The sequence below is a fragment of the Triticum dicoccoides genome, chromosome 7B (assembly GCF_002162155.2).
Source record: "Triticum dicoccoides isolate Atlit2015 ecotype Zavitan chromosome 7B, WEW_v2.0, whole genome shotgun sequence".
NCBI classification, from domain to species: domain Eukaryota; kingdom Viridiplantae; phylum Streptophyta; class Magnoliopsida; order Poales; family Poaceae; genus Triticum; species Triticum dicoccoides.
The window spans coordinates 182498179-182507183 of NC_041393.1; positions in this window are offsets into that span (position 1 = coordinate 182498179).

The following is a 9005-nucleotide window of genomic DNA, read 5'->3' on the forward strand; positions in this document are numbered from 1 at the left end:
AGATCCACAATGGACATAGGCTGTTTACATGTGTCCTTGAAATTGGCTATAAACCGGGCCTTCAACTGGTCCCATGACTCGACGGAGTTAGCCGGCAAGTTCTTCAACCATGTACGGGATGTTCCCTCCAACATCATCGTGAAGTACTTTGCACAAGCCGCTTCATCCATGTCCAGCATCTCCATTGCCATCTCATAACTTTCCACCCACGCCTCGGGTGGCTGATCAGCGGTATAATTTGGTACCTTACGTGGGCCCTTGAAATCATTAGGCAGTCGCACATTACGGAGAGCCAGAATAAGGCACGGCACTCCCCAAGAAGTGAAAGCAAGCCCGGTGCCTCGGTCCACTAACGTTGCTGGTTGAACCGGGGCAGGTTGATATCGACCCGTATGCTGTGCTGCTAAAGTGGCCTCCCTTCGTGCCCTGCCATTATCCACCATGTCTTGAGCGTTCACATCACCACGCGCGGGATTAGGCCCTTGAGGGACAATGCAGCGCCGCGCACTGCTGGACACTTCCGGTTCACCTATATGCTCAGACGTGGGGTCGAGTGAATCCTGTCTCGGCTATACGAGTAAGCTTGCTGATGCGTCATAGCCATTTGAAGAAGATCCCTGGCCCGCCGTGTCTCAACCGCTGCTGGCGATTCACCCTCTATCGGAATAGCTGCCAACCGGGATGCTGCTACTATATATTGTCCAAAGGGGTAGAGAAGTGACCCGGCGGGGGTGTGGTATACCGTGGCGGGTTGTCCGTTTGCCGAGGTGGACCCATCACCTGAGGTTGATCCGGTGCTCCGGTCCTTAGCGCAATAGTCCGGTTCACTGCGGCCGGATTGCTAGTCCCTGCTCCTGGCGTACCAAAGAGGTTCATCGCATTGTAATCCGCCGGCAAGTGAGATCGATGTCTCCTCTTGAATACTTCATTTGAAGCGTTCTGATCCATCAAAAGTCGATAATTCTCAGCTTGAATCCTCTGCGTTTGGGCATCTAAAGCGGCCCGCTCCTTAGTCATCCAGATCTCCTCAGCTGCTAAATCCTCTTTTGCCTGCGTTATCTAATCCTTTAGCCTTGCAATGTCCGCATTGTGCTGATCCTGCGTCGCTGGTGTAACTGCCGTGGTCAACAAGGTCGCCCAGGCATCCATCAAACCGGAGAGAACTTGAGCCGGCCGACGCGCGGAGCCTCCTACCCCTGCTACCGGTCCGGACGCCGCCGCAGTAGAGTTCTGCAAGGTTGGTTGTGTTCCGGCCATGAAGATTCCGACGTGCTTCGGCGGTTCAAGAAATTCCGGAATAATGGTGCCATTGGAATACCCTTCAAAACACACCATCCTGAACTTGGTATAGGGACTCGGTTTCACCAGCGGATGATTCGCCGTCAGAATAAGCGACCGTCTCACCTTCAGACACCGGTTCAGATCCGATCTCGTGGACACATCCCACGAACGCACGCTTCATGGCAGGCTAAATCCGGGCGGGACTTGCACGCTGAGCCGTCTCGACGAGGTCGGTGTAGATGTCCGGCTCAGGGCCCGGTTCACCGATCTTGCTGATGAAAACGTGAATTCCGCCGAAGGGGACCCGGTACCCGTACTTGATTGAGACAGCCTCGGGGCCCCAGCCTGCATCGTTTATGTAGAGCTTGCCGCGACGACTCTTGGTCATCCGGCCCACTGCATATCCTTTGAGTCCTTCAAATCTGCCCTTCAAGAACTCAAAACCATCATGCGATAGCCCCACGGTGGGCGCCAACTGTCATGGAAATATCACGTCAGATGTCCTCGTGAAAGGACTTAGTCGTGGAGCCATCGCGACGGGTTAGCTTAAAGGGGTTAAACCGGACAAAGGACACGAGGGATTTTATACTAGTTCGGCCCCCTTCGATGAAGGTAAAGGCTTACGTCTAGTTGTGATGGGATTATTGGGGTCTCGATAACCAGGGAGCTAAACACGCTATGCCTGGCTCTCGAGTTGTTGTTTCTTGTCCCTGAACCGCCGCCGGGTCGTCCCCTTATATACACGGGTTGACGCCCCGTCGGTTTATAGAGTCCCGAGGCCAACTCATACAAGTGTCCGGCTCGGACTCTCCTTTCCTTATCTTACAATACAAGTTACATGACTATGGCGGTTTACCACTATGGGCCCTAATCCGCCTTTGGGCTCCTGGCCTCTAAGCCTCATAGTAAAGCGCCATCTTCCGGGTCTTCGTGGGCTTCAATATAGTTGAGTGTGAACCGGCCCCTCCTGGGCGGTTTACACTCAGTAGTTATATCCCCAACACCTAGGGTATGCCTATGTTGTTCATCTTGGGTGGGGAAAAAATAGTAAAGCAATCATCATTTATCTTTTTATTAATTTAAAGCAATCATTAGCCTGCTATCATTATTTTTGGATCCATCCACTGGCTGTTACCATCACTCTAAATTTCTGCATGCTCTCCTTACATAATCTCACCATATTTTTTTCGTATGCATGTCAGATATTGTACACAGTCATGTTGAACATGTAGAGAAAAAGAGAAGAGTTTGGTGCGGCAATACAATGTCATGCCGACATCGCTCCATGGTGGGTTCAATGGCAAACCCTCCCCACCCTTCTCCAGATTGTAATCCAGAGGAAGATATCTGTTCTGAGGCGGATTTAGATGCCGCTGACCACTCCTATTTACCCCCCAAGGTGTTTGCTCTACCTTGGCATGATGATGTTAGTCATATCATGCATATGTTGCCTTGAAGTGCCTACTTTTTACGTCATATATGTCATCTGCTTAGTTTAGACATGTCTGTAATGCCACTTGTTTAGTTTCTATATCATATATGGGAATTATGCAATCTCATGTCTTTTAGCCAGCCATAATATATGTGAAATGTGCAATGCAATCCTGTTTAACCAGGCATCATATATTTGAATGATATCTTGCCCATCCTTTTCTTCATTACATTTCCATTTGTCGACAATGTTTGTACATTAAACTACTCTTCTTGTGAATCAGCCATTTGGGTTGGAGATGGAAAAATCTGGAGTGAAAACAAGGCCTTTAGAGCAGACAGTGCTACCTGTCGAAGCAGATCTCTTGTTGGGTCCCGATAGCTCCTCATAGATGGATTCAGAGACAGATGACCAGTCCTATTCCCCCACTGAGGTGTATGCTCTAACTTGGCACGGTTATACTGCTCATATCATGCATATGGTGTCTTGCATTGCATAGTTTAGACATCATATACACAATATTCAACACCATGTCTTAGTTCAGACATCATATCGAATGCCCTCTGTTTAGCATATAAATCACATATGTGAATTAAATGATGCGATTCTGATTACTTAGATAACATGTAGGTGAATTATGTCATGCGATCATGTTTAGTTATTCATCATATCTTTGAATTATGTTATGTTATGTTATCCAGTTTAGATAGACATCATATATGTGAAATTATGTCATGCTATCCGTTTTAGTTAAACAATATACATGTCAACTATTTCATGCCCTCTTTTTTCCACACTATCTATTGCATCTATCTCTCATATAATGTATGTACATTCAACTATGTTTCCGGTTTATCAGCCATTCGAATTGGAGCGGGTGATGCCAGTATCTAGCGGGCTAAAAACACGGTCTTCAAATAAAACAATGCTGCCTCTTGGTGGAGATAGCACCCCGGTTGTACATGCACAAGAACCACTCCTACCACACATAACCCAAACTCTCGCAGATTATACCCCTACTGCGATGGACAGAGAACCAGCTTCACCCAATCTAACCCCAACCCCAGCCGATAGTAACCCAGTTCCTGTTGACACAGCACCATCTCCACCACAGAGCTCCCAAACAAGAGCAGTTAGTAAGGCAGTTCCAATGCCCAAAGGGCCATTACTATCACGGCGAACCCCAACTCCACCAGTTAGTATGCCTATTCCTGTGGAGGAAGCACAACCAGCTAGTCGTAGTTTAGCATCTATCACATTTGATGTTGTTAAATCGTATGTGCGTATCTTCCCATCTTGGAAATATTATACTGAAGATGAAGGAAAATGCCAGTTCCAGGTGTTTGTCCAGGAGTTATGTGTAAGTAATGTTATTCATGGCAATTACTTTTCTTCGTCCCATACATCCTACCTCCATGATGGTTATAATACAGCAAATTTTCCCATTTTTCTCTATAGAGAAGGACCAATTTGGAAACTCAGGATGAGGTAACCTATGCTAATACCTATGCTATCTTCAAGAATGCTTGGTGGCAGTATCAGAATTACCTGAAGAAAACGTACTTCACCGGCAAAGAAACCCATCAAATTCCCTTACGTTCTCCTGAGACACATTTACTGGATGATGACTGGGAACGCCTTATTCTGTACTGGTCCCGAATCAAGAATGCGGTAAGTTCTATGAGCTCATTTTCTATTTTTAAGTATTATATTCTTGCGTCTTACTGTACTCTGTTCATGTAGAACAAGTGCCTAAACCTGAAGAACAACTGTTCTAATTTAAGATTCCATTGCAATCATAGTTCAAAAAAGCGCTAGGCGTTAATTGTGCATTTTGCCACTGCCTTGCGCTTTACTGGCCAAAGCGCATGCTTATGTGAAGTTATGCATAGATTAAGCATAGTTATGCGCAATGCGTTTTGCCAACGCCTAGAGCCTAGGCGCTCTTAAGCGCTCGCTTAGGCGCGCCTTTTTTAACTATGATTGCTTTGCTCTTGTATCACTGTATTTACTCATACAAACTTATTTTTAAATTGAAGAATCCAATCGAAACTCCAATGGCACAGCAGGTATGTCCACGCATGTTTCTTTAACAGGTTTGCTCTTATCAATAGCTCTGTTGATTTGAATTTCAATTGTGTATACAGTTGACTTTCATATCATGCACATTACTAGCATCACAACAGAGCCAATAGTGTTGTTGTACATGTAGACCCGTGGTACCCATCTGAAATCTTGTTGTGTCATGTAGTTTCCCACGCTTTGTATTCTTTCACTGCTGCTTTGTCTTGAACTGATATGATTTGAACTGTGTCTCTATTTTGATTTTGCAAGACAATGTAGTGACCATAGGACATAGATATATGTTTGTTTGATGCTTTTATTATGTACTAGTACTTGGCAATATAAGACTTGGTAGTTTAATCATGTCCACCTTACTAATGAACTGGTTCACCGAAATGAGTTTCATATACTAGTACATGCTAAACTTGTTATGTGTCTGCTTGTTTCTTCTTTTAGAATGCTAACAGAATATTGGGGAAGAGTGCCTTATTAAGCAATGGTAAAGTAAGTAATGCAGATAAGGTTCAGGATAGTGACACGTTCTTGTTGGTCTCCAACAAAGCTGATAAAACAGCTAAGGAAGACTATCTTGAAGACAGCGAGACAACCCCAAAGTCATGTCTTGGTTTAGTGTTCGAGTTACTGGCCACTACCGCTTGCACAACCTATTCAAACTCACTATATGAATCAGTTCGGTTTCTTGAGTCTCAACTACAAGATTAAAGACATCGATCAGCTGTGCTGCAACAAGAAGCGGAAGGACCGCGAAAGTCCCTGGAGCATTCAGATGCATACTTTCTGGTGCAACAGCAAGCGTTGGAGGATTTTAGCACCAAACAGGACAAAGCTAATAAGCTTGCTAAGCTTATTGCCAGCATGGTGGATACCCAGGATAACGTTTCTTGAGCTCTTCTAAAGTTGTTTCAGTTATGCTCTTGTTTTTCTGCCGCATTTATTTGCACTGGTGGCCAATTTTGACGGCCAGTGTATGTAATATGCTGCTTTGTTTCCTATATTTGCACTGGTGGCGAACTTGGATGCCCAGTGGATGTAATATGTGTAATAGCGGTAATAGGCTAGTGTTAATTGCTTGCTTATTTATTTCCTTATTGTCTTGTTTAGTTGTTTTCTTGTAGTCACTGCAGTTCTTTTTCTGTGTTTTTCTAGTGGCCACATTAGCCTATTTTTGGTAACTAGGCCAAAATAATCATGGCAACACACGGACTGTTGTAACCATGGGCCTCCTATAGGCCGTATGATCCATGGGCCTTCTTTCGATCGTAGTATCCATTGGCCTTCTATATGGGCCGTAGGATCCATTGGCCTTTTATACGGGCCTTAGGATTCATGGGCCTTCTATAGGCCATAGGGTCCATGGGCCTTCTATGGGCCGTACTATCCATGGGCCTTCTACGGGCCGTACTATTCATGGGCCTCATACGGGCCGTAGGATCCATGGGCCTTCTACGGGGCGTATCATCATTTCGCCAATCATGGGTCGTACTATTCATGGATCATAACGGGTCATTAATAGGTCGTATTTGATAACTCTATGAAAACAGCCCAACGGGTTTTTTTGACATGAAAACGGCCTAACGTATTAACGGTCCGCAAACGGGCCGACTGTAACGACGGGCTGAATTTGGCCCACAAGCAGAAAATGGCAGTGACGGGCCGTATGTAACCGAATGCTGCAAATGAGCCCAAGAATCAATGGGCCCTGAGAAGGCCGAAAGATAACTTGGGCTGGAAATGGCCCAATGGAATAACGGGCCGTTAATGGGTATAAAGTGATACACTGTTCATTACGGGCCAGTTTCACCACGGGCCGTTAATGGGCCAAGAGTTACAAAGGGCCTCATATGGGCCGAAAGAAGTCATGGGCCACACATGGGCCGGAAGTTAAAACAGGCTGGAATCATATTGGACAGCCCAGATGACGCTACTTGGCCTAATTCGGATAGGGCGTAACGGGCCCTGGGTTAGCGGGTTGTAAATGGGCTATATGCGAACATGCCGTTAACAGGCTTTCCGTGGGCCGGCCCGCCACCTTTTGACCAAGTCAAACGGGCCGGCCTTTTCATAGGAATGGGCCTCTGTTGGGTCATGCCACGTGTGGCCGTATCATAGGCGCCTTCTGTCCAATGAGCGGATGACATCTGTCCCAACGGTGAGCCGACACGTGTTTCGTCCAGCCAATGATGATTTTACGCGTGGAAAATCCCCATTGGTCGGGGTTGTTAACGGGTTATCGGATCCAAAACCCGACCTGATAGCTTAACGGCGTTCCGTTACGGTGGATGCCACGTGTCGGTCACCCTTGAAGAAAGCACTTCTCTGACGTGCGATTTATCGTCATGGAAGTGGACACTTCCGTGATGATAATTTTGGTAATGTCATGGAACACTTCTACGATAGCACAGGTATGACTATCTTGATTTTGTCATAAAATCGTCATGGATGTACATGGATGACAAAAACGCAACCTACCGTGACAAACACGTATCATCACGGAAGTGTATTTTTTTGTAGTGTATCTACTATATGATTCACGTTCGACCTTTCGGCCTCCAGTGTTCCGAGGCCATATATGTATATGCTAGGCTCATCAAGTTTAACCCGAGTATTCCGCGTGTGCAAATCTGGCTTGCACCCGTTGTATTTGAACGTAGAGCCTATCACACCCGATCATCACGTGGTGTCTTAGCACGAAGAACTTTCGCAACGGTGCGTACTCGGGGAGAACACTTATACCTTGAAATTTAGTAAGGGATCATCTTATAATGCTACCGCCGCACTAAGAAAAATAAGATACATAAAAGATAAACATCACATGCAACCAAAATATGTGACATGATATGGCCATCATCATCTTGTGTTTTTGATCTCCATCACCAAAGCAACGTCATGATCTCCATCATCACTGGCTTGACACCTTGTTCTCCATCGTAGCGTTGTGGTCGTGTCGCCAACCATTGCTTCTATGACTATCGCTACTACTTAGTGATAAAGTAAAGAAATTACATAGAGTTTGTATTTCATACAATAAAGGAACAACCATATGGCTCCTGCCAGTTGCCGATAACTTTTACAAAACATGATCATCTCATACAACAATATTATATCACATCATGCCTTGATCAAATCACATCACAACATGCCCTGCAAAAACAAGTTAGACGTCTTCTACTTTGTTTGTTGCAAGTTTTACGTGGCTGCTACGGGCTTCTAGCATGAACCGTACATACCTACGGCACAAAAACCACAACGGTGATTTATCAAGTTTGTTGTTTTAACCTTCACAAGGACCGGACGCAGTCAAATTCGATTGAACTAAAGTTGGAGAAACAGACACCCGCCAGCCAACTTTATGCAAAACTAGTTGCATGTTTGTCGATGGAACCGGTCTCATGAACGCGGTCATGTAAGGTTGGTCCGGGCCGCTTCATCCAACAATATCGCCGAATCAAAAGAAGACATTGGTGGTAAGCAGTATGACAATCACTTCCCACAACTCTTTGTGCTCTACTCGTGCATATTATCTACGCATAGACCTGGCTCGGATGCCACTGTTGGGAAACATAGCATGCAATTTTTTTAAAATTCCTACGCTCACGCAAGATCTATCTAGGAGATGCATAGCAACGAGAGGGGAAGAGTGTGTCCACGTACCCTCGTAGACCGAAAGCGAAAGTGTTAACTTAATGCGGTTGATGTAGTCGAACGTCTTCTCGAATCAACTGATCAAGTACCAAACGTACGGCACCTCTGAGTTCTGCATATGTTCAGCTCGATTACGTCCCTCGAACTCTTGATCCAGTAGATGCACGAAGGAGTCGATGAGTTCCGTTAGCATGATGGTGTGGTGACGGTGTTGGCGATGTGATCCGTGCAGGGCTTCGCCTAAGCACTACGACAATATGACCAGAGGAGTAAACAGTGGAGGGGGGCACCGCACATGGCTAAGAAACAACTGTTGTGCTTTGGGGGTACCCCCTTGCCCCCGTATATAAAGGAGGAGAGGGGAGGCCGCCGGCCCTAGGGGCGCGCCAAGTGGGGGAGTCCCACTAGGACTCCTAGTCCTAGTCGGCCCCCCTTCCTTTCCAATGGAGTGGGAAGGAGGGAAGTGGAGGGAAAGAGAGAGGGAGAAGGAAAGGGGGGCCGCACCCCTCCCCCTTGTCCAATTCGGACTCCCTATGGGGGGGCGTGCGCCACCTCCTACGGCCTG